The sequence below is a fragment of the Podarcis pityusensis genome, assembly GCF_964106645.2.
Source record: "Podarcis pityusensis genome assembly, chromosome: 4".
Classification (NCBI taxonomy): Eukaryota; Metazoa; Chordata; class Lepidosauria; order Squamata; family Lacertidae; genus Podarcis; species Podarcis pityusensis.
In genome coordinates this window covers 68,704,199-68,731,680 of record NC_138027.1, presented here as the reverse complement: position 1 = coordinate 68,731,680, position 27,482 = coordinate 68,704,199, and the positions used below count along the sequence as shown (strand labels likewise).

Here is a 27,482-nt window from a genome sequence, read left to right as displayed (position 1 = left end):
ATTCGTGTTAATAGCCTTGGAGCTTAGCTGGAAATGCAGCACACAATTCGACAATGACTTTTTTCCAGCGTGGGATTCAAGAACAGTCAGCAGCTCCCCCCTCCTCCCCTGCCCAAAGAAATCAACCCTAAAAATGACCGAAACTTCATTTTGTTTCCTCTTTCACTAATCATGTTGCATGGAATGATTTTGAAAGAGTCGCTCTACGTGGCGCTCCTTCCCTCAGCTCTTGTCAAGGCCCTATCACTGTTATAAGCAGACAGGTCAGTGAAGCAGAAGCAAAAGCTATGCTTCCCACTCACCGAAATGTACCTCTTCACAGTACAATCTATTTAAGCTTTGTTGCTCATAACCGAGGACAGCTTCAGATGGCCCAGCTGCATACCCTGCGCACTGTAAAGTCGTTGTTCCGTTGTATTAACTCTCTGCCTCCCCTCTCTTTCACCTCCCCGCCTGCCCCCCAAATTCACATAGAAATCTTGGTTCATTAAGGGTGAATGGAGCCTTATGCTCATTAGCAAGCTTGGGAACCAAATCTCTTTGAACCTTCTGCCATTTCCCCACAATTAAACCAGGGGCTGCAGTTACGACGACAGGAAGGCGATGTATAACCTCAGCCCAAACCATAATAGCACAGAAAAGTTCAACAAATGGAGGTGAAGTTCAAGTCAACCTCTAATTCTTATTCATACTTGCTTTGTGGCGAGGGGAGAAAAACATTTGTCCCACAGAGACTGAGAACAATGTACCATTTGGTTTCACACTTATTTGCCAAAAATCTGTGGAACTTTCAGAACTTGCCAACCCAATCACAAATAAGAGTTTGCTTGGTCCCCTCCCAGCATCTACTATATAATAGGATAACTGAAAATGGATTAGATCACCATTAACACAGTGATTTTGCAGGCACCTCTGGTAATGGAAGAGGAAGGGTGACAGTTTTTGCTGATTCAATGCCCATGTATCCCCAGTGGAAGTTGGCATTGGAGGTTGCAGGGGGAATGGACAAAAATGGCCTCTTTTTTGTCCATCGGTTGGATCAAAAACATTCCTTCCATAAGTGCAAGGCCACCAATTGGATTCCACCACCAAAACGGTATGTAGTAGGGTAAGCATTGTTCTCAGTTGTCTAAAAGGAGTCCATGGCATGAAGTCCCCTCTCAGCAACCAAGATTTTTGTAATTTGTTTGAAGTTTGGTGTGATAAGAGATCACCAAACACTGCCAACAAAGCCTACAAAGGTACACAAGAATAGAAAGCAATGTTCACCTGGCTCTTCCCTAAGGTAGGATCACACTTTAGGTTTAAGCTGAGAAACTGCCACTATCCATTTGCTTTACAGACAAATACTGAGGGCAAAGGACAGAGCACCACATTCATGGGCTTTTTTCCCTCTTAAAAGGTGCATTTTTGTGATAGAAAGAAGTTCTTACAGGAAGTCAGACAAATTTCGGTTGACACTCCATTACAGAAAATAGCATTACACATTATTCTGAGCCGGTGATTTTAAAACTCCAGTTCAGACTAGGATGTTTGGTGTGCATAAAACCAGCAGAACCAGCAATCTACAAATACAACCAGGGTTAAGGATCCGTGTCTTAAGACACACATGCCAAGAACCAATCTTTATCTAATCCCTTTATCCATTTTGGTTAAAGACAAAACATGTATGGAATTCAGAAAATAACTGAAAGACAGGAATGACCAATAGGAACAACCTCATTATCAGTAGGTAACATGATCAGGCAGCTGCCAAGGCCCTGGCAGCCCCCCCCCCCCCCGATGGCTTAGAATGTCTACAATTAAATTATTTCCCACAATGCCATGGGACAATGGAACCATTGTGGAAAATGATAAATGGCGACTTCAAGTCACTTGGTGCTTACTTCAGTACTTCTGCTGGTTCTCCAGATAGGAGATGGGTCTATCAACGTAGCAGAGGGCCACTAACAGCAACACAGAGAAGTCTCCCTAGCTAGGAGAGGATCTGTAATTAGATACTGCCTCGTAGCATCTAGTAACAGAAGGTTTTCATGATTTCATTCCTACCCTAGTGCACTTAATGTGCACCATTTATCGGAAGAGCACTGCTGGTATAGCTCAGTCAGTACAGCATGAGACTCTTAATATCAGGGTTGGGGGGCTTGAGCCCCACATTCGGCAAAAAGATTCCTGCACTGCAGGGGGTTGGACTAGATAGATATACCTTCATGGTCCCGTCCAACTCTGCAATTCTATGATTATGCTTCTATGACTTAAGAAATTAGTAGCACAGTGGGTGGTGCTGTGGTCTAAATCCGTGGTTTGAATCCCCGCGATGGGGTGAGCTCCCATTGCTCGGTCCCTGCTCCTGCCAACCTAGCAGTTTGAAAGCACGTCAAAAAGTGCAAGTAGATAAATAGGTCCAGCAGCAAGGTAAATGGTGTTTCCGTGCGCTGCTCTGGTTTCGCCAGAAGAGGCTTAGTCATGCTGGCCACATGACGCAGAAAAACTGTCTGCGGACAAACATCGGCTCCCTTGGCCAGTAAAGCACGATGAGTGCCACAACCCCAGAGTCGTCCATGACTGGACTTAACTGTCGGGGGTCCTTTACTTTTTAGCACATTATGGTAACAAATGTCAATCCTTCCATTATCACTACCCATGGGTGGGGTATAAATAAAATTATTATTATTATTATTATTATTATTATTATTATTATTATGCAGGAAAACAACTTTCTCCTATAAAGGAAAGGCTGCAATCCAGAAACCATTAAGGTGGAACCCAGTCAATTTTTCAACATATTTTTGATGAAGTAATTTGAAGAATGTAGTGAGTAAACCAGTGTGAAGAGGAACTAAGAAAACCATGGAACAGTACTGTATTTAGCAGAATGAACCCAAGTCAAAAGATACAGCTCAAATGGGAAAACTAACTGAAATCAAGTGCTACCTTGTTCAAGCATAAAATGCATTTTTAAGCATTTTCCCCACTAAAGCCCAGTGATGTCTTCAAGCTGTTGACTACTAGCAGACAAAAAATAACCACCATGCCATATACCATACCTGGGCTGTTGAACATATTTGACCAGGAATATTTAAGGCACAAACTACACTGAATGTAGCTCCTATTCAATTCACTAGGCCATGTGTGGGAGATATTAGTGCACAGAACCATAGAATTAGTCTAGTCAAGGAATTTATTATATTTGATCTCAGAATTTAATACTGCTATATGAAAGTATGCTTATTTTATACCTCAAAAACTAAAAGATAAAAATAATATTATAGGATTCAGTTGCAAAATACAGAACTATGTTTTTCATCAGCTAGTATTCGGACATCACGTACAAAGTTAAAGCCTAGCTATTAAGTATTCCTTGCTTCTGTTGGATGGGTGATGGTCAAGCAATTGGTCTGCCTAGAGGTGTGGGGAAAAGAATTAATGAGAGATACGCCGATTAAATAAATTTCTAGGTCAATTGGATCACTAATACCGGTACCCCCACCACAACTGAAGTCAAAAAGCTCAAGCAAACATACAGCACTGAAATTACTCCTGGTCCTAGTCTTACTGATGCATTGGCCAGCATCACTGACTTAGACGGAAAAAGATACAATGATGTTAAACACCAAAACATAGTGCTGTTTGTCAGTGTTGTCACTAGCCCTTCTCTTTCTAAACCATTGATCCATCTAGCCCAGCCATGTCTACTTTGAATGGCACAATTCTCTTTCTCATCACCTACTGCCTGGTTGCTGAGACATATCTAATGCTGGGATCATACATTAGAAACCAAATTACTCAGAACTCAGATATTACAAAATCTGCATGGCAATGGGGAGAGACTGTTTAAAATTTTATTTTTAACTCAAATGCCTCCTGACATGAACAAGCATCCGTATAAACTATTGAACATATATCACATGTTTGAAGACTTATACATGAAATAAAACATTAGGGCAGCGCTGCAAAGCATGCCAAGGCACAAGAAATAAACACAAATAATGTTTACGGACAAGTTTGCTAACCATAAAGTTGAACAGTATAGCCTATGACAGGTCTACATTTAAAACCTCTTCAAAGAAATATACCAACCAGTATACCCACCAGCGGATTTAGGCCCTACCTGTTTTTGCTGAAACATTGCTGTTAAATGATCACGCAGATCCCTCCCTGAGTAGATTGTAAAAAGCCAAAGAGGCCTGTGGAAGCCTCTGCTAAGCTACATGAATCCTGGACCTTTAGTGCGGCAACAGTGTACTTTGTGAGACAGCTGATACTGAAAGCACAACAGGAAAATCTACCCTACAATTCCAGGAAAGCAAGCTCCACCTAATCACCTCCGCCAGAGTTTAAGGACTAGAAAATGCCTCCGCAATTGGGTTGCCTTTTGTCACTGACACTAAAGCAAACTTTATCCTTTCTCTTTCAGCATTCAGCAGTTTGGAGTGAGAAAGCAGCGAGGATCAGATTCTCTCACAGTACGTCCATGTAACCCACCCCGACAATGATGGCTTGTAATAAGGGCATTGGGCTTTGCTGCCACATTATTTGAACAAGTGGAAGCTCAGCCTGCTGTGTAATTAATCCAGGGCTGAATAATGGATTTCAGTTCCCATGCCTGTAAGGGGAGACTGACCTGAACCAGCAAAACCTGTCACGCCACCAAGAGTTCAAAACTCGATTACTTTCTCATGGAAGATTGAGGCCTACTGGACAAATATCACACGGTCCAGTATTTGATGATTATATTTCTGCTAGTGTATAACTGAAACATTCCTTGCGCAAGTTCATCAGCCAAATGGCACCACAGTAATAAACTGTTAATATTAAAAAATAGCCTTCTTTTCTCAGTGGTGCCATTTAGGAAAGATGGAAGACTACATCTGACTCTCTCTTAAAAGCACTATAGTAAAGCAGAATATTCTTAAAATTACATTACCCTGTTTTTGTGTGTGGTTTTTTTGCATTTAATTTTGAATATATCCAGGAGTGGGCCTTTGAACTTTGCTGTGAACACACACACACACACACACACCCGCCCCCCCCCAGTGAAACAGTGTCCCTTCATTTGCAAAAAGGAATGGCTAACCTGTGACCCTTCAAATATTGCTGAACTACAATCATCATCCTTGACCATTGGCCATGTTATCTGAGGGGAGTTAGAATCCAACAACATATGAAAGACCACAGATTCCTTACCTCTAATATATGACAATCTGGTGTATGGGGTGTTAGGGGTGGGGAACACGTCGTGCTCCTTCTGGCATAGTTTGTCCACCTTTGGTCCCCACGCTGCACTCGGCTCTTACCTGTGGTTCCTAGAAGCTGTCGGCATGCAACAGCAGCCACAGCCCGAGAACAGCTTCCACTGGCCAACTAAACCAGGTGAGGGTAGCTGATCAGTCTCAGAGCCCTGCATATGAGCAAGACCAATAGTGGGGCCCAACAGTCAAGAAGGTGGTTACTGTGACGAGCAGGTGGGGCTCGTCTATCTGGAAAGGTAGCCCATCCAAGAGAAGGAAAACTCAGATCCTATACCTTCACTGCCTTGTGGGACATCACTGGGAGAAGAAAAGGCTAAGGAGCAAACCCTACAAAAATCCAGAGTGGAATCCTTAAGACAGTTGGATGGTGTCTTTTACACCTCCTTCCGGCAATTCCTGTAGTCAAGCTCTGCTTTCCTTTAGAGGCCAAGAGGGCTTTTTTGTCATCTGGGTAGCCCAGGACCTCCATACACACTGCCCAGGCTTGTGCCCCAGGGAGATCTCTTCAGTGCTGCTAATGCAGTGGTTTAACTTCACCCCCAGAGGCACACTCCATTGTCTCTCGAAACAGATGGATACCAGCAACAATATATGACATAGCCTTGACAGTCCAAGAACTACATGAAAATGTCCCAATATATTTTCTTGCGTATCTTCCTGAGCATTATAATACAGACCAGACGGCTTTCAATGGATGTGTTAAAAGATTCATGTGAAAGTGGAAGCAGCAGGAATGAATTGCTTCCTTGTGTTCCACTTTTCATCTTGCAACGTCTCCTTTTTAAATTGTTGTCACAAAATTAAAAATGCATTAAATGCTTGGAAGAATGGATCCAAAGCAATGTTCCATTTGCTCTTCATTCCAGCAACAAGCTTGCATTTCATTTGTGTTACGGAGTAATTGAATTTCCTTCATTATTTCCTCTCTTATGAGAAAGGCCGGAATAGTGTGACATTGAGACTGCTACAGTTCTCCAGGCTAGATCTCAGCATAGATGCACAATTAAAAAATAGCCAGTTAAATGAAGTAATGAAAATAAAAACAAATAGGGGACAATCAGCAGTAACCTAAACTGCCTGGGTAATAGTAAGAATTGAGATTTAGTCCACCGTTTTCATTCACATTGCATGCACATATAAGGAGTGCAGTGTGAGAGCCAATTTCTCATAGTGCAATCCCATGCTACTACGAGGAATGTGTGAATTAAACAATCATGGGGCAATTTAATGGGCGTCTATATACAGAGATCCTTTTCTAGCAGAGTGCTAACAGGATGGGGAAAATACACCATTAACAGCCTCCTCATCTTGTTGTTGCCTGTTTCAGGCGCACTCCCCAAAGGTGTGGGCTCACATGACAAGGAAGCAGCTCTCTTCTGCAGACGTATATGCATGGCAAGGGGTATCAGCTTTAGACAACATTTGCAACAGAGCATAAAACACAGCAGGGCTTTTGATTTCCACTGCCATGAGGTTCTCTCAATTCCAACCCAAACATGTATGGTCAAATATTAACGGTTAAGCACTTTGGGAAACTCACTTCTCTTTTCGGTACAGAGGATCTATTTGGAGGAAAGGGTTTCCAAAGCAAGTAAAACTCTTTACCAAGATGATCAACAAGTCTTTATTCTACCTCCCCAAATGCTCTATGTTGGCCTCCCCTTAAGGCTGCCCTGAAAGGTTCAATTATGGCAACATGGAGAAGCTTGAATGCTCACTGGACAGACAATCACCACCACGTTACACCATTGCTGTAGGAACACAGGTGGCGCTGTGGCCTAAACCACTGAGCCTCTTGGGCTTGCTGATCAGAAGGTCAGTGGTACGAATACCTTCGATGAGCTCCTATTGCTCTGTCCCAGCTCCTGCCAACCTAGCAGTTTGAAAGCACACCAGTGCAAGTAGATAAATAGTTACCACTGTGGCAGGAAGGTAAACGGCATTTCCGTGCACTCTGACTTCCGTCATGGTGTTCTGTTGCGCCAGAAGCGGCTTAGTCATGCTGGCCACATGACCCAGAAAGCTGTCTGCTGACAAACGCCGGCTCCCTTGGCCTGAAAGCGAGATGTGCGCCGCAACCCCATAGTCGCCTTTGACTGGACTTAACTGTCCGGGGGTCCTTTATCTTTACCTTTTACCACTACTGAACAGAGGCACCATCTTTCAATGGCGATTGGGAGGGCTATGTCACACACATGATGTCTCTACGTCCCGATGTCTCACACGTGAAGTCAGGATGCTGGGAGGAGTGCAGCTCAGTGGCCAGTGGCTCCTCCTACACCTCCCCTTGGTGCTGCCCCCAGGAGGCTGCTTTGACCCTCCTTCCCAGCAGCAGCAGCAGCAGCAGCAGCAGCAGCAGCAGCAGCAGCAGACCACTGGAGGCATGCCATGCTTGGCTCTGTTTCAGCTCCACACTTCTGGGATATCCCAAGGTCCCGGCCCCAACCCCAGAAATACAAGGGGGAACAAAGGGGTTCAGCCCCTAGGAGCCAGCGCCCCTGCTACTGAAAGAGTTGTAATTAGCTACTGAGCCAATTTCAGGTGGCTGATACTGGTGTACAAAGCCCTATACAGCTTGAGACCAGGATACCTAGAAGATCTTCTCACCCTTTATATACTCAATGGCAGTGCTTTTTTTCCTTTAAAAATGTTTAGGGGCACTCTTTTTGACTCAATAAAATCACCGTTTTATAGTTCAAATCAGGGGAAATAAATACAGTAAATGGACAAAAGCACCAAGATTAACACAACATTTAGGGGTATGCGTACCCCCAGGAAAAAAGCACTGCTCAGTGGTTTACTATACTCCACAACAGACGGCCTCCTACAGATACCATCTTATGAGGAGGTCTGCTGTGCACAATATAGAAATTGGGCCTTCAGTGTGGTGGCACCTGCCCTTTCCATATGAAGCGGTAGGGTCTGTTGTCTGCCTGGCTCTTACTGAAGACCGTTCTCTTCCAGCAAACGTTTTAAGTGGAGATCTTTATTTTGGTCTGCATCTGTACTGGAACTATTTTTAACTGCCTTAAAAAAAACATCTGGAACTGCTTTTAATTGTTTTCACACCTTTTTGCTTTAGTTACAGTCATATTCTATAACCACGTACTTTATAGTTGTAACCCACCCTGGGACCTTATGGAAATCTAATAAATTATTATAAATAAAGTACAAACGCTTCTACAGTATACAGTTGGAAAAGGGTCAGGGGTTTTTCACCTAAGGGCTGATTTCACTTGCTACTTTTTTGGTGAACCTAAAATGTTTAAAGTGTAGGAGTGGCCAACATTTGTTTGTGAACATTTATTTAAATACAGATACACTTACCAATAGATACAAGCACTGATTGGCTACAACCATACGTCACATATAAAACTGATAGAAAATCCAGATTTCCCTTTGCATAGTGTGCAAAACAGCACAAAATGAATTCAAACGAAAGCAATATGGGAAAAAGAAGCCCATAAAAAAGGAACTCTGTTGTAAATAATACTGTATTAAAGTTGCCAAAATGATCCAAAACCCAGATTTTCTATAGAATTACACATACTTATTAATCTTGCTGAAGAAACCTGTGCATTATATCTGATGCAGAAAGATACATTAGTGATCGTGCCAGAAAACACTAGATTTTCTTTGTTTAGGAGACAACGATCTTTCAAAGTTAGCCAATAAAAAGCCCCATTTCCTTACAAAATATTAAATGAAGCCACTCATCTTCTTTAAAAAAGAAAAGAACTACACACAACTTCCTTTTAATTTATTGTATAAGCTTTGTTTTTCTACATTTCTGTCTGCTGACTGCAGCTATTTGTTCAGTAACTGGGTTTTCCTTACTACTTAGGAACAAAACCAAAAGAGTGTTAACTCTTTTGTACTTTGCTATTAAGGCCTGAATTCCAGTTTGACCGCTTGAAAGGTAGGGAAGTGAACAGAGCATTACCGTTGAACAGGATAACAGGCTGCTCATCTGCAAAAAGGATATGAGGAAAAGCATTGTGCATCTGAAGGACTCTAAGAAGCAAGGTGATTCATATTCCTGACTCATTTACAGTTGACCATGAATTATAAGAAAGGTACTAGGATTCTAATTTAGCTTGACATTTGTACACAGAAGAGATTTCTGTGAACTTGTGCAAACAAAGCACATTCAGAATTGAGGCATTCTATGTCATTTCAATTATTCATTTAATTTATATTCACCTTTCTATGAAAATGTACCCAAAGCAACTAACAGCAGCCACACACATACAAAATGGCAATTATAAAAATAGCACAATATAAAAGCAGAGAAAGTAAGAACAAGTGAAAAAAATATGCCAACATTGGCTAGCACCAATACACGCAAAACTACAGCAGGGATACATAACTACATTTGCAGGATCTCATTTGGCCCCTAAAATTGGCAGGCACCTCCTCCCTGTTAAATATAACATACATTTTATCCCATGATGTCGAGTCATGGCCAAAGGGTTCTTCTCACGTGTGAATAGCAGCATAATCCTACTAGAGGTCTTTGCCAAAGCCTTGGTTGATAATTAAACTGGGAGAGATGGGCTCAGGACTTGACACTGAGAATGAGTTGACAGTGCCAACATTGCTGGCCCTTCAACACTTGATGAGTTCAAAACATTAACTACTAAAACAGGGGTGGGAAACATTTATTTTTTAACCCACTAAGTGTCACATTCCCTTGGGGAAAATCTGTTAGGGTCCACATGCCAGTGGTGGGTAGGAACACAGCCAAAAAGTAGACACAGCAACTCTGTCTCACCCTCCCTTCCAGACCATCATGCTCCTGGGAAAGGGTCAATCTGCTGTTACTAGAGGTCTGGACGTAGGACCTACCCCCATGTTGCATCTGTTTTGGTGCCTCTTCCCTGTCACTCCTCTTCCCAGACTCCAGGTTCCCCCCTCTCCTGCAACCCACATGAAATTAGGCTGAGGGCTGTATGTTACTCACCACAAAGAAAATTTGTTGCCAGGGATCTAGCATTTTCCAAAGACAGGCTTTGGGCCTCTCCCAAGTATATGTAATGAGAACCCAGTGGTCATGATCAAGTTCAATAAATATATCGTACTATAAGTAGAAGGAAAATGGAACTGGAGTACATAGCCTGTTAATTGACATCCCATGAGAAGCTTTGGCATAACCGGCAAAAGACTGTTAAACTATTTTATTTATTTAAGGAATTTATGCCCTACTCTTTAGCCAAAATGGCTCTCTGAGCAGCTTAAAAAACCAGTATGAAGATGGTCCATTCCCTCAGGCTCACAATCTAAAAAGACATTTGCCACTGTGTATTGTGGCATATAAAAAGGCTAATAGATTTATTGTGACATAAGCTTTCATTGGCTAAACACCAGTATCAGATACAAGATGGAGGGCTCTAATTCACAAAAAAGTTCACGCCACAATTACTCAGTTCATTTCTAAGGTGCCACAAGCTGCAATCTGGTTTTTGCTGCAATCAACTAACACTACACCTTCTGGAAGTTGCAATTCCTTTGTTTTTGTTCACAGTCCTTGGGATTTCAAAGAATATGAAATATTAACAACTGAGAGACAGCTAGTGTGATGTTGTGAAGAATGGTAGATCAGACCCAGAAGACTGTCTTAAAAATCAACACCACTGTGTTGTCCCGATGTCTGAAGGGATCTCTGAAATCAGTGACGGCCTGGGGCGGTGTGAGCTACAAGACAGAGGTGATATTAGTCAGAAGGACTGCTGTGGTGTCCAAGGTGGAAGTTACATTCAGATGGGTTTCAACACAAGTGTGTAGGTTCTACCCAAGAAGAGCCAGGCAAGGCAAAGCTTAGTTCAATGTAGGAACCTGGATAGCTCCATGCAGTTGTTCAGGCTGCGATGTCATATGAGCAGATTCAAAATGATGCTTCAGGCAATCCCAGACTGAGACTTAAAAGGGGTTTTCAGCTCTGTCTGGTTGGTTAGCTCCACTTTTGCTGGAACAGCCCTTTGCAGGGCCAAACTTTCAGTTTGGTTCCAACTGCATGCGGAAGAGCAAGACTCCACTTGAGTTTCTGGGCCAAAATTATTGGACTTGGAAGACAATGTAACGTCCTAAGGTTGAGGAGGTGGTAGCAAAATGGGGGTCTGTTACAGAGAGGCTTCTGGTAAGGTGGAGTTATCCAAGGCTGGCACTGAAGACAACTATATATCTCATTCCCCAAACCTAAAGAGTCTTGACTCCAGTTTCCTAGGTAGCAGATGTTGCTTGGAGTGCTTTTGCTCATCTTAGGCAGGTGCATTGACAACACTCATTACTGGCTCTCGATTATTTAATGCTGCTATTGTTTTTCATATATTGGTTTATGGTTCATTGTTTATCTTTGGTTTTTATCATTTTATTTTTTCCACTACAGTTGTGAACAGCCTTGAGTGCTTTCTTGGAATTGGAACCTCAGGATAAAAATTATGAATCAAATAAACAACATGTTCAGCAATAAAATTCAGTAGTCATGGATGGGACTTGTCTAGTATATGTGGTAGGCTTCGGTATTCTTGTGCGGTTTAAAAACAACATACAAATTTGTAATGCAAGTGGTTGTCCTTTCTGGTTAGCAAGAACTAGCTGATTGATTTCAGACCCAAGAGCAGGCATAGGCAAACTCGGCCCTCCAAATGTTTTGGGACTACAACTCCCATCATCCCTGACCACTGGTCCTGTTAGTTAGGGAGGATGGGAGTTGTAGTCCCAAAACATCTGGAGGGCCGAGTTTGCCTATGCCTGCCCAAGAGGGACCCAAGAAAATTAGGCACATAAATAAGGCCCTTCTCTCTCTCTCTCTCTCTCTCTCTCTCTCTCTCTCTCTCACACACACACACACACACATTTTCCCATTACAATATACAGCAAAAAAAGTGCCTGAATACACTTGCATTTCCATTTTCCACATCGCCCTTCCCCTGCACTTGAATACCTCCATCCTCCTCAAAGAGAAAGGCATGGACTCCAAATGGCTGGGCAGCTGTACAAGTTCCTTCTTCAGATGTGACATCATAGAAAGAAGATCCTTTCCTCACCATATGTTATATGGTGTGAAACCATGTTTCAAGCTAGAGGGTCATTTCCAAGGGAGCGGGGAACTATTTGGAGTAAACATTGTGAGTTCAAAAAAAGCCAGAGAAGACACTCAGGCTTAGAATTAAAGCATTAAAGAAAAGAAAAAAGTGCACATAACTACAGCACTGAATGTGATTATTCATTAAATGTATATGGTGTTCGGGCAATAAAATTCCTCAATTATTAAAACAACAAGATACAGCTTTCCTTCTAGCGACAGCCTATGGAAAAACTAGCCCAGAACTGAAGCCACTCATTTGTACCAAGAACACTGGTTAGAGAGCCACAACTTTGCAATGTGAGAGGGCATGTGGAACCTGCAACAAAAATGGTGCAGTGTATCCTTCAGCCCACAAAAGGGGCGTTAGTGGTGGAGGGGGTAAGGCGATGGGGAGGGGGAAAAGGGAACACACACCCTTTTGCTTTATAGATTGGGTGAGGAATTCTGGAGAAGGGAAAAGGTGCACTTTCCCTTTCTTCTTCCTGAAACATCTCCACATAGTTCAAGGAGATTTAAAAAACAAACAAACCATGGCATGTACAGCCCCAACCCAAATTTCCCCTTCAGGACCCCTTCCATTTTCCTTTTTTAAAAAAGAAAACAGTTTAAAACTTGCAGGGCATGTATGTTGGAAATGTTTTGTACTTCTGCATACCTTAGGATTCATGAGCCTATTTCACTGGCCTTCTTGTTTCTCAGTGGCCCTGTTTCGCTTCCACCCCTGTTGCCACTCAACAGCCTGAAGGAGCTTGCTAAGAACGAAGCCAACACTTCAGCTTTGGGAATAGAGGTGAAGGATCAGATACAATTCAGGAGATTCAGGAAGACTACCTGAGAACTTCTGACCTCTCCTTTCCAGGGATGCTTGCAAAGACCATGCCAGCAAGGTGATAAGCAAGCCACAAACAGAAGAAGAGGTGCCAGAAGCAACACAGAACAGTACAGCAGGATGACTGTATTATCATAAGCAACGATTCACAAGTGCCATTTACGGGTACTGATGGCGGGTAAATCAGAAATAACAAAATCTTGGAACTTCTTTAACTGAATAATGGCTTGTCATGGAAAATTAATGAAAAATTAATGAAATAAACCAATTTGGTCAGAATTAGAGAAGACTTTCCAAGAAATTGCATCCCCCTTCCCCCCAGTAAAAGTGGACTAAATGTTAATTATTTTACTTAGCCTTTCGGTGATATTTGCTTTCTGTAGAAAATACCTTACTTTTCATGGGAATGGCATTAAATATATGTACAAGAAAGAAATCATACACTTAAACAAAAAATTGTACTCTTCAGGCATGTAAAGCAAATCCAGGTAAACAAGGACATGATAATCTAAACCAAGGATGAGAAACCTGTGGCACTCCTGGAGTTGCCGTACTACAAGTCCCATTACCTCTGGCAATGCACTGGCTATGCAGGTGGGGACTGAAGGGAGTTGGAGGGTCACAAGTTTGCTATCCCTGATCTAAGCAAAGGCACTCTGGTCCAGAGCAGTGTCCCGATACTGATATCACCTGCAGATTGCATAAAATAACCAGCAATTGAGGGCATGGTCATTGCTATCTCTATAAACATTCTGGAAGTACTATATGAGTTCAGCAAGAACAGAAACTTCTTTCATGATGGCCGAGCAGATAACAAACCTTGGAAAAAGTACAAATCATATCAAATAAATCCCACCACCACAACAACAGAATGTCCCCTCAGCTTCTCATTGCAATGCCAGCTGGGGTGGGGAGTCCACACTCTAAAGACAGGGCAAGTAATGCTTATCAAACTGCAGCTGGCTGGAAAGTTAGTTCTCTTCTAGGAATTAAACTCAAGTGGCAAACTGTTCTCCACACAACTGGCTTGCTTATTACTTGTGAGGAGCATAAGTGCCACTAGGGCAGCACACTGATGTAAATATCATTTACACTTCATATTCTCACAAAACCTGCGGCTAGGAACCTTTTGAAGTTTACAACTCCCATCTACAATACAGTTGCAGATTTTGTTACCCATGCGCTTCTAATGTCACCTCGCTTCATTTTACTTTTTTTTATTTTAAGGAATAAGGGTCTACTCAGCTTGCTTTTTCCTTGCACACTTTGTGATCAGAATAAGTGTATTAAGTGCTTCAGTTTGCAGATGCATAAAAAAGATCAATATGTGTTTCATTAATGCAAGAAGTGGGTAAGGGAAAAACTAGACTGCGAAGTATGATCTTCACCTCCAAGCTACAGAAAGCACTCAATGTGCCTTGCAGAAAATTACAAGTTGAGGGCACAATTGTGCCCTCTAATACATAACATGCCCCATTTCGTAATACCTCTGCATCTTTATGCACATGTTCAGGAGATGCAGCTGTGACAGTATGCCCAAGGCAATGATTTAGAAAACACTTGCACCTAATGGAAGCCCCAGTTCAACTTACTCCAGTGCAATATAAATAATTCATTTGTGGATTGCTGACTGAAAAAACATGGCGGCTGGCCCTCTTGTGTCATGATTCCATGAAGCCCAGCGGGGTTCAATCTATAAGAATTCTGGCTGCCCCAACAGTGAAAGGCAGTGCCCTTTATGGACATCTGAATGGCTTGGGGAAAATATTATCAGTTGTGTGCAATGTTGGAAAGTCTTTTTTCCCTTGCCCAAGGCAGGATGCCACTTTAGCTCTTGTGATATTAGCTGCTGCTTGCATAAGATAAGGATTCCCAAGTAATTCCTGTGGCTCACTTCCAGTGTTCCTCTTCTAAGTAAGACGCTGATGTGAATCCTCCTCTGCACATTCAATATTCTGACGAATGAAGAAAGTTCATTGCTCCACATTCCTCAAAGCTCCCCAGCAGGGCTGGCCCTATCATTAGGCAAACTGAAGCAGGCAACTGATTTTGAATGCTATGGGAAAAAACCCAAATGGTTAATAATAATTGTTGTTCCAGTAGCACCTTTAAGACTGAGTGTATCTGAAGAAGTGTGCTTGCACACGAAAGCTCATACCAAGAACTAACTTAGTTGGTCTTAAAGGTGCTACTGGAAGGATTTTTTTTATTTTGACTATGGCAGACCAACACGGCTACCTATCTGTAACTGGAATAATTGTTGTTGTTGTTGTTGTTGTTGTTGTTGTTGTTGTTGTTGTGTCTGGAAGAGGCAGACACACCTGTGGAACTTCTCTGCCTCAGGTGTTAACTTGACAGGGCTTGGGTACTCAGCACCTTTAATTGGGAGGTTGACATTTGCTCTTCTGATTCAAGTAGCAAAATGTCTTGGACTGGCCTTGTACCACAGCTCCAAAAGAGGTGCTGAAGACAAGTGCATTTCCATTTCAGCCTGTGCTCTTGAAGAGCAGAAAGATGCAAGAACCATCACACACTGCAGTACCAAAAAATGAATTCCTCAGAGCTATTGCAGCTGCCTTTAAAAAGCAGCAGTTCTACATTTGCTCTGAGAGCAGCCAAGCTCCTCTGACTAGTAAAGGTGGCTTCTAACGGAAGAAATATGGAACTGGATAGTGAATTGAAGTGGATAGGTTAGGGGTTGGCAGTGCCCTCTGCAACTTTCTCCAAGAGCACAAGACACTGCCCCAGTCCCCAAAGCCCCAACTGCTATCACCCACTGTTTTCACCCTTGTGGAAAGACTTCGTAAGAACATGCAGAAGAGGTCTCTTCTCTACATTCCAGCATAGGCCTGCCCATGCTTGCAGATAGTATGAAGTAAATCTACCAAACTGTTCTGTCAGCAAAATGTTATCAGACGATGTTGTGAGTGCTTAAAGCTTTAGGGCATAATGCTATTACGGAGCAGCTGCATCATCCATTTTATACAAAACGCTGAAGAAATGCTTTTTAAGGATGGGCAGTAAATATGGTGATCAAGCCATGATCACGAAGAAGACATTTTCTCTTCTCATTAGCATGGGTGAGTTACGTAAGAAAGTTTGGCAAGCAAACAATAGAGGCACTAAGCGCTAACTTAAATTAGACAGCTGCATAGCCACTGCAAAAAAGTTAAGTGCTTAACGGGACTTGACGCTAGAGGCAATCATGATTTGATAAAGTTGACTAAAAGAAGAACTATAGGCACTTTAGCATACTTTAAAACAGAATGGAAGAAGTCTTTCTATGTTTGTTGGTTATATAAACAAAGTAAATTGAAACAGCCTGCACAACTGAATTTACCTGTATTTTACTACAATAATAACAAAGTCTAGCTTTTTCTTTCCTAACGCTATCCACCTACCAATGCATATGCAATATTGCTGAACTTAAGAACGATAAACTTTGCATTCCGGAAATTAGAGTTGAAAAATTACTATTTTATAAAATCACAAACACAGAGGGGCGTGTGTGTGTGTGTGTGTGTGTGTGTGCGCGCGCGCACACACACACACACACACACACACACATGCGTACAACACACAACATTTTTCAGGATCACAGACTGGCATTTCCTTTCATTGACCTGCACTTCCTTTGACAACCATATAGTGATGTGTGACTCATTAGGAATACAGAAATTGTTCCTATGTGGCTGCCTGTAGAAGAGAATGATTCAGCCTCAGCTTTCTCAATCAACTGATTTTCACCAACCCTTGTTTTCTTTTGAGATTTTTTTTTTGATAAAAGAACTGCTCAGATGCCATCTATCTGTGCATAGCTCCCCCTATTTCTCCTCTTCTTTTGTTCCACTGCTTGTGACCTGATAAATCAGCATGCATAAGTAATTCTTGGGATGGGAGAGTATTAAGCACTATCCTGACTGGCAGCATCACAAATTAATCTGCGGACAATTCCAGCAATAGCTCCATGAACTTTAGACCTCCCGGGTTACCGGACCCTAAAGCCCCCTTCTTATGCTCTGCATCACACTAAAGCCTTCTTTAGCTTGTGGGAAACATCTTTTTATCTATATGTTTAGATGCACAGATGAAATGAGCTGCCATAATGCAGTCCTAAAAGCACAAAGACAAGCTTTTCCTCAAAAATAATTTAGCAACACAAGCCCGGGTGCTTCTTCACTGAAAACCATTAAATCTTCTGAAGTCTCCCCAAAAGGCAGCCTAAAGAAATATTCGATAAATATATGAATAAATGCACAAACTAGCATTTAATAGTATCTACGGAAAGTGATATAGTAGAAATAGCCCACTGAGAAACAAGCTTTTTTGGGTTGTTCTACATTTCCTTTTTTGCACTGATTCAACTAAGAAAGTCTGTAGCATTTGGCAAACTGTTCCAAAGCAGAATAATTATGTTCAGCTAAAACGACCTAGCATAACAGATCCTACAATATGACTACTTCAGGCAGTGGCTTTAATTTTTCCATACTGACTTTATCTTTGATGCCATGTTAAGCTGAGGTGGTCATGCAACTGATACCACTATTTGGACTGCTCAATGAGCTGCAGGATCTTGTCTAATTTTTCTGTATTGCAATTTCAATGAGACCCATTCCCATGAAAGCATCCTTAAGATTTCAGTTTCCACGCTAAGTCCAAAACCAAAATTTATTTGCAGGACTTTTTGAGGACTTTCTCTGATGAGATTTGAAGCTTCAGATATGGTCAGAAAGAACTTTATAGTATTCACAAGTTAGTCTTCAAGAGCATAAATCAATAGGTGCTTTTGCAGTGGTGCTAAATCAGATTTGTCTAAATGGGGTGTTTTGAGTGGCCACACAGGATAGTCTATCGTTTAGGCATTATCTCATTGTTTCAGTTATGCATAGCAGCATCTGAGTTTGCCAAATGTCTACTGTTTGCATCTCTTATTACAATGCCATGCCATTTCAATGTTCACTAATCCTCAACTTCCTTCCTGGAACTATGACCTTGTTTTCTACTCTCTTTTATCTCTTGTTCTCAGCTGAATAAATCATAATATGTTATGATAATAAGATTCTCTCTAAGTGATAGACTTCAAAGCATTAAAATTGTTCTTCTTTCCTTCCCATGCTACCACAGACTTTATTAGTTTTCCCTTAGAGTGTGTAGACACACACACACACACACACACACACACACACACTCCAAAGCTTAAGCAAAACATAAAATAACCTAATTGTTGCAGATAACCACCATCTAACATTTTGAAACATGGTAGCGTAAGAAAGGGAAATTTTTGAACATAAATTGCAGCACCCTTAGATGTTCAAATAACATCTGAGTGTGTCATATCCTGACTGAAAGACAGGATTAATCTACTACCATGCCAGCCCCCCCAGACAAGCAAACTCTTCCTACACCTTGCTCAACCATATCAACTGAAAGACAAATCTGACAATAAATTTAAATAATGTTAGGGACTGCAAAGGCAGGTGTGGAGGAGACCTGTGGGAATCTATTCACCTCTCAGACATATGCCAGTGACTCTGGACCAACCAAAACCTAAACACTTACTTGGGTGAGTAGACTGACCCCTGGATTCTGAAAGAAAGGAACATGTTACTTACCACATATTCCCTGCTCTGTTAATTGTCCAGACTTTATGTACAATATGTTTTACCTTCCGCAGGGCGGGCTTCCATGGCATAAGAGCTACATCTTTACCCAAAAGCTGCATTGGCTGAAGACATGAAAATGAAGCATTTCCCCCAAAGTTTGCTGTAGTCCCCATCCCGCTCAGTGAGTGAACTGAATCTTGCGTCTACACTACTGTGGACATCCCTTATTGCCTTCTTCCGTCACCTAGACAGAAATGCTCTAATACTTTCCTTCCCACGGAAAACTATTTAAACAATGCCTTCCTCTGACAATTGTCTATTGTCACCCTGATGGTTGTGCTGTATAAGCTTCTCTCCCCCCACCCTATTTTATTTTCAGATCATAAGGTTATGTTCAAAAATGTATAAGAAAGAAATTAAAATGAAAAGGCTGCTTTCATGACATCTGACTTCTGCCTATTCTATTATCTGGAATGTACTGGTAGGATAAAATTGTACAATTCCAGATTCTGAGACCTATGGAAAATGGAGTTAACCTCGACTTAAATGCTGAATGAGGCCTGAGAGCAACCTTAAAGAAAAAATGCACACCATATTCTTAACATATAGTGCTACAAGTTCAGACACCTGTTGTGCTGATAGACATGCTACTATAGAACTGTCTTCAGCACAAGCACTCTAAGAGGGACCCTTAGTAAAAGTTCAAAACCAAAATAAAAAATTGTCACAAGTGCCTACTTTACAAACTGCATAGGGCAGCTGTAAATGTGGAAAGATTCTATAGTGCTTCAGAAACCTATAAAGCCATGCTAAATGTCCTCCTTAGTTCTGCAAATACAAAGTCCAAGCTGCGTTCCTAGGGCTGACACCTTTTTCTTTACCCTTTTCGGGACAAGAAAAGGGTCCATTGGATGGTTTAACCACATTAATGTCACATGTACACATCCCTTCTTTTACCCAATGCTATCTTTTTCCTTACTTCCCAGCACACCAGTGTCCTGATAAGGCCCACAAGTAGCTATTTCTAATAATGTGTTTTTTAAGAGCCACATTTTGTACCATATACGTATAGTTTATCCCTTATGACAGAGCTTTCTGAAAACTGTATTGTATAAAAAGCCAAGCACCCTTGCCCTCGGTCTTAAGGTGTGTGTGTATATTCCTTGCTGCTCAGACTCTAGGCTGTGAGCTCTCACACATTTTTGCTTGGAGATATGCTGCTGGATCTTGACTGACAGAGGGAAGGAGGAAGGTGATATCGCTTGCATCTACAGTGGATGTTCTGCTGTGCAAAGTGGTTCACCTAATAGCAATGCCAGGTTGATAAAGTTGGGCTGCTGGGTGCCCTTAGCAACACCGCAGAAAAGCAGTAGTTGGCATCCATAGGACCACAGTGGCACTCTATCTTGTTTGTTAAAAATAAAACAGTAGGGGCAGTTCTCAGCCTTTACTGATAGTTGCACGGTTTAGACAGCTTAAGTAAAAATGCAGTGATCAAAACACGAGCAAAAGCTAGACAGGTGACCAATTCTCAGCTGTCTGTTCCAAATACTGCAGACTCAGAACCCAGCTGATCTCCAATCCACATTTACCATGAAACAAATATAACAAAAGCCACTGTTGCAAGCAAATGTAAACTTTAGTGTAATTATACATCGGTACTGGACAACAGGCAAAACCTCTTAATACTTTTTAACTCTGCAGCTTTCCCAGCATCAAACTATACTGAGGCCTTCACTCTGCAATTCAATTTTGTGATTCCCCTCTCCCCATAGCCATTCTGTTCCTAATAGTAAGGTTAACTGAAGTCTGTTGTCGCTGTCAGAAAAAACATGCTCTTTATTAGCATGGGTTTATATCAAAGTTTTGATAATTCCCAGTGATCTAATCCTATGGGCTTTTCCTTATGCTGTAAGAAAGAAAATTTTTAGCTGTCACTTTGTCTAGTCATTAACAAAATTCTTTCAAGTGTTGGGATTCCCACTGAAACCAATTTAAATTTCTTTTACAAGATTTCCCTGAAGCTTGCTTTCAGGTATGACATGACAGCTGTATTGCTTTCATGTTTACTCGGAAGCCAGCGTTAGATCAGTGTGGACTTTTCAGGCTAGCAAACAGCCAGCACAGTATTCTCCCAGCCCAGGTGCAAGGATATGAATAGGATTCTTTATCTTACTGATCACATTTATATGCTGCCTTTCTTCAATAGAGCAAAAGGTGCCGTGAATCCCAGGTGATCTCCAGTCCAGGCACTGACCAGACCTTGGACCTGCTTAGCTTCAGCAATGGGGTTGCATCATGGTCCTTCAGGCTGAAGGTGGACCACCAATGCTGGTCACTAGAGCTGCACTGTGCTCTGCACTTTTTGGACCCCCAAAATACTCCCCCCTCCACAAAGGGCTAGGCCCCCAGGAGCTGGCATCCCTGACTGTATCTCTCTTCCAGCCTACCAAGATGGCATGGCCTCTGCCTGGAGTTCTGGCTCTATCCTTCTCCTTTCCAAGAACCCTTGCAACTCCTCCCAGCTATCTGCTCGCTCCCAACGCCTCTATTTTTCAAAAAAGAGCACATTTTCCCTGTGCAACATCATGCCTCCTGTAACCTCCACCTCTCAATTCTGCTATTGTCTTCTGATAATTAACACACTGGGGAGGACAGCACCTGCATGGTCAATTGCTCTTTAACGGCCCGGTAGGGGGAGTGGGTGTTGTTGTGATTTAAACCACTGGGCCTCTTAGGCTTGTTGATCGGAAGGTCAGTGATTTGAATCCATGCAATGGGGTGAGCTCCTGTTGCTCTACCCCAGCTCCTGTCAACCTAGCGGATCGGAGCGTACTAGCGCAAGTAGATAAATAGGTATTGCTGTGGCAGGAAGGTAAACAGCATTTCCGTGCACCCTGGCACTTGTCACGGTGTCCCATTGTGCCAGAAGCAGTTTAGTCATGCTTGCCACATGACCTGGAAAGCTGTTTGTGGACAAACGCCGGCTCCCTCGGCTTGAAGCGAGATGAGGACCACACACCTTTGACTGGACCTAACTGTCAAGGGGTCCTTCACATTTACACAATGGCCCGGTACTTAGTTCTCCTTGTGTTCTTAACAGCATCACTATCCGTGATCTGAACATGGGATCTAGTTCAGCCTGTATGTTAAATCTACCGCTTGGCATCTTCCCTTCATTGCTTCAAATATCAGCAAAATTCTACTCCCTGTACTGATTTATAACATTGAATAACTCTCACAGCTATGGGTGCCCTTGCATCCTCAACCTCTGTTACCCCAGATCTGTAACAGTTATTTTTGGCTTTAAGATGTTGCTTAACCCACTTTTATTGGACCAAGACGTGTAATGTCAAATTGTCACTCACTCAGTAGGTTTTCTTTTGTGTCAATCATTAACTGTGCTGGGCCTAATGGGAAAATCTCACCTTTCCCCAGACCGCTTAAAAACTTTCATGGAGTGCTGGAACATGCATATTTGCAACCCCATACTTTCTCTCTGCTCTGCCTGTTCCTGGAAAGGGGGGGAAAGTCAGCTATATTACTAGAAAATTGCTGAAATATTCTTATGGATGCTTATTACAACAAGAATTAGTTTGGGAAAGCGATAGACAACTGTTGCAGGAATTCTCTCAAACTTGCACCACTATCATAAAGCTTTTGTTGTTGTCAGGAATGTGATGTGGGATACTGAATGAAGAAAACGGATCCAGAATTCAGCATCCTGAGCATCACAGCTTTATTTTACCTTTAAAAAATAATGCTACTAATCCTCAAAATCATAGAACAGAATCATAGAATCATAGAGTTGGAAGAGACCACAAGGGCCATCGAGTCCAACCCCCTGCCAAGCAGGAAACACCATCAGAGCACTCCTGACATATGGTTGTCAAGCCTCTGCTTAAAGACCTCCAAAGAAGGAGACTCCACCACACTCCTTGGCAGCAAATTCCACTGTCGAACAGCTCTTACTGTCAGGAAGTTCTTCCTAATGTTTAGGTGGAATCTTCTTTCTTGTAGTTTGGATCCATTGCTCCGTGTCCGCTTCTCTGGAGCAGCAGAAAACAACCTTTCTCCCTCCTCTATGTGACATCCTTTTATATATTTGAACATGGCTATCATATCACCCCTTAACCTCCTCTTCTCCAGGCTAAACATGCCCAGCTCCCTTAGCCGTTCCTCATAAGGCATCGTTTCCAGGCCTTTGACCATTTTGGTTGCCCTCCTCCGGACACGTTCCAGTTTGTCAGTGTCCTTCTTGAACTGTGGTGCCCAGAACTGGACACAGTACTCCAGGTGAGGTCTGACCAGAGCAGAATACAGTGGCACTATTACTTCCCTTGATCTAGATGCTATACTCCTATTGATGCAGCCCAGAATTGCATTGGCTTTTTTAGCTGCCGCGTCACACTGTTGGCTCATGTCAAGTTTGTGGTCAACCAAGACTCCTAGATCCTTTTCACATGTACTGCTCTCAAGCCAGGTGTCACCCATCTTGTATTTGTGCCTCTCATTTTTTTTGCCCAAGTGCAATACTTTACATTTCTCCCTGTTAAAATTCATCTTGTTTGTTTTGGCCCAGTTCTCTAATCTGTCAAGGTCGTTTTGAAGTGTGATCCTGTCCTCTGGGGTGTTAGCCACCCCTCCCAGTTTGGTGTCATCTGCAAATTTGATCAGGATGCCCTTGAGTCCATCATCCAAGTCGTTGATAAAGATGTTGAATAAGACCGGGCCCAAGACAGAACCCTGTGGCACCCCACTAGTCACTCTTCTCCAGGATGAAGAGGAACCATTGATGAGCACCCTTTGGGTTCGGTCAGTCAGCCAGTTACAAATCCACTGAGTGGTAGCATAGTCAAGACCGCATTTTACCAGCTTCTTTACAAGAATATCATGGGGCACCTTGTCAAATGCCTTGCTGAAATCAAGGTAGGCTACATCCACTGCATTCCCTTCATCTACCAGGCTTGTAATTCTGTCAAAAACGAGATCAGGTTAGTCTGACATGACTTATTTTTCAGAAATCCATGCTGACTATTGGTGATCACAGCATTCCTTTCTAGGTGCTCACAGACTGTTTGCTTAATGATCTGCTCCAGAATCTTCCCTGGTATTGATGTCAGACTGACTGGGCGGTAATTATTTGGGTCCTCTCTTTTCCCCTTTTTGAAAATAGGGACAACATTTGCCCTCCTCCAGACTGCCGGGACTTCGCCTGTTCTCTAGGAATTCTCAAAGATGACTGCCAGTGGTTCTGAGATCACATCTGCCAGTTCTTTTAATACTCTTGGATGCAGTTCATCTGGCCCTGGAGACTTGAATACATCTAAACTAGCCAAGTATTCTTGTACTATCTCCTTAGTTATTCTGGGCTGTGTTTCCTCTGCTGAATCATTTGCTCCAAATTCTTCAGGTCGGGCATTGTTTTCTTTATCGGAGAAGACTGAGGCAAAGAAGGCATTGAGGAGTTCAGCCCTTTCTGTGTCCCCTGTTTGCATTTCACCATCTTCTCCTCTGAGTGACCCCACTGTTTCTTTGTTCTTCCTTTTGCTACGAACATACCCATAAAAGCCTTTTTTGTTGCTTTTAACCTCTCTAGCAAGCCTGAGTTCATTCTGTGCTTTAGCTTTTCTGACTTTGTGTCTACACGTGCTGGCTATTTGTTTGAATTCCTCTTTGGTGGTTTCCCCCCTTTTCCATTTTTTGTACACATCCTTTTTAAATCTTAACTCAGTTAAAAGTTCTTTAGATAGCCACCCTGGCTTCTTTAGGCACCTTCCATGTTTCCGTCTCATTGGTATTGCCTGAAGTTGTGCTTTTACTATCTCCCTCTTAACAAACTCCCAGCCATCATGAACTCCCTTTCCTTTTAGTATTACTGTCCATGGGATCTCACCCAGCACTTCCCTAAGTTTTATGAAGTCGGCTTTCTTAAAGTCAAGAAATTGAGTCCTAGTATGCTTGGCTGCTCCTTTCCGCTGTATAGTAAACTTCAGAAGAGCATGATCACTCGCGCCTAATGATCCTTCCACTTCTACCCCACTAACCAGGTCATCAACATTGGTTAGGACCAGATCTAAAATGGCTGTTCCTCTTGTTGCTTCTCCCACTTTCTGGACAATGAAGTTGTCTGCAAGGCCAGTGAGGAATCTGTTTGACCTTATGCTCTTGGCTGAGTTTGACATCCAACAAATATCCGGGTAATTGAAGTCCCCCATTACTACTATCTCCCTTCCTTTTGCATGCTTGGCCATCTGTTCCAGGAAGGCATCATCTATGTCCTTCGTTTGGCTTGGGGATCTATAGTAAACTCCCACAATGAGGTCACTGTTATTCTTCTCTCCCTTAATTTTGACCCAAATGCTCTCACTTTGGCTTTGAGGTTCTAAATCTTGGATCTCTTCACAGGTATACACATCCCTGACATATAACGCCACTCCTCCTCCTTTCTTGTCTGGTCTGTTTCTCTGAAATAGATTGTATCCCTCCATTATTACATTCCAATTGTGGGACTTATCCCACCAGGTTTCAGCGATGCCTATTATGTCATATTTAGTTTGCTGTACCAAGAGCTCAAGCTCATCTTGTTTATTTCCCATGCTTTGCACATTAGTGTACAGACATTGAAGTCCATTAATCATTCCCCTGTGTCTCTTATTTAAGGATTTTTTCCTCCCACCACAAGGTCTGAGTGCTGTTTGCTCCATTTGGTCTATGACATTTGGATGATCATCAATTGATAGACTCCTACCTTCAGGAGCACTGTCTCCCTCCCCCACATTAGCCAGTTTAAAGCCCTCCTGATGAGGTATTTGAAGATACACCTGAAGATATTTTTGAAGATATACCTGAAAGTGTGAGTGCAATGCCAGGTAAACTCTCAAAAGCCAGAATAGGTATTGTGCACTGAACACATTTTTCAGACCCTGATAGTAATTGTGGTGCACTGACAGCTTACAATAGCACAGTACAGAGGAAGCATAATCTCATTTGTCCCAATGGCTTGTAATGACCTTCAGGATGATGCTCTTTACAAAGACGAATGATTAATTCAAACTCAGCTCATACCACCCAGTGCCCATATTTTGAAATAAATCTTCAAGACTCGCTAACTACTTTAACTTAATGTGATTTTTTTTTTACTTGCCGATAGTCTATTTACAAGAGTTGACAAGCAGAGAAAATGTGTGGCCGATGAGTGTCAGACTTCAAAACTGCAATTAGTTATTGACATGCAAGCTGGCACATCACCAGCAAAGGGAGCTTGCCATTATAAACCAGCCAACATAAACTTGAACAACTTTCTTTTGATTAATTCTCAAGGACTTGGCAAAAAAAAGTCTCGGAACTACTTACCCAATGTCAACACAAATATTAGTTAAGTAATTGTCCATGTTAGTTTGAGGCAATTACCAACCTCATGACGCCCCCCCCCATAAAAACAACAAACACAAAACTGTTGAAAGATTGATTGATTAAATTTCTAACGTGTGTTGACATAGCATGGTTTCCTAAAAAAAAAAACCATGCACAGGCACACACACCACAACCACAACCAGCGTTAATTTTACTTGTTACTCCTTAAACTAGTGAGAAACATTTTGTGTTTTAAATAATAACTTAATGCAATTAAAGTTGCATATTCCCTAAATTACTATTTAGGGGATATGTGACTTTTAAGGTAGTCTGGACTGCAAGATTCAAGTGCAATATCAAGTCCACCCTAAAATTTGACCTTGTATGAATAATTTGCAGTGCACTCAATTTTATTCTCTTTATGAACTGATTTAGTGGATATGGCCATTTTGTTTTCTTTTTTCTCAACAAGGTTTTGTTTTTCATGCAATATAATAATAAAATTAATATTTAAAAATCATTATTATTATTTATTTATATGCCACCCATCTGACTGGGTAACATCAACCATTAAAAGCTTCCCTGAACATGGCTGCCTTCAGATGTATTCTATAAGTCAACTGGTAGTTTATCTCCTTGAAATCTGATGGGAGGGTGTTCCACAGGGCAAGTGCCACTACTGAGAAGGCCCTCCGCCTGGTTCCCTGTAGCTGATGCAAATACACCACCATCACCAGTGTGATCAGAAGATGTGTTGGGAGTGGGGCACGGCTAGTGGGTGTCATCCTCCTTCCACCTCACATGTTCATTTTGCTAAATTTAGTTGAGTGGAAATGACCACCTGGGTGCCACATAGAAGCATCAGGGTATTGTTGCATGGCATACTAATTTAGATCCTCGGTCAGTCACCAAAGGTTGCCATAAGAGACCATGAGAGGAGCCCTCCTGGCTCAGGCCCAAGGCCCATCTAGTTCATCCTCTTTGTCCCCACTTGTTATTGCCAGCAATAAGTATCCAGAGCCATATGGCTTCTGACAATGGAGACGAAACATAGCCACCTCAAATGGGAATAAATCAGCCAGAATCATAGAATTGTAGAGTTGGAAGTGACCCTGAGGTTCATCTAGTCCAACCCCCTGCAATGCAGGAATAATCATATTGACTGCATTGTAATTTACTTCAGAGTAAGCATGGGATTTTACTGTAACCTTGCCCTGCTATTTAACTATCAAAGCCAACGTATGAAAAGACACAGAAAGACCTAGTTTTGCTTCAATAGTAACAGAATTGGGGACATGTAAACATTCCTTCCCTTTGTCTCCATTTAACAGTCAACATGATATCTATTGCATTTG

The 27,482-nt window shown here is 42.1% G+C and overlaps 1 protein-coding gene across 5 annotated transcripts in view; it reads right to left on the bottom strand.

Moving 5' to 3' along the window:
* Positions 1-27,482, bottom strand: part of MID1 (midline 1) — a 277,016-nt gene that overhangs the window by 71,353 nt on the left and 178,181 nt on the right. Inside the window, exon 1 of one of the 5 annotated variants that reach the window (XM_081001341.1) lies at positions 4,112-4,256. The exons of the other annotated variants lie outside the window; for them this stretch is intronic. The gene's annotated coding sequence lies outside the window, so the exon portion shown is untranslated. Of the gene's footprint in view, positions 1-4,111; positions 4,257-27,482 lie in introns of those variants that run through there. 5 annotated transcript variants of the gene reach the window in all.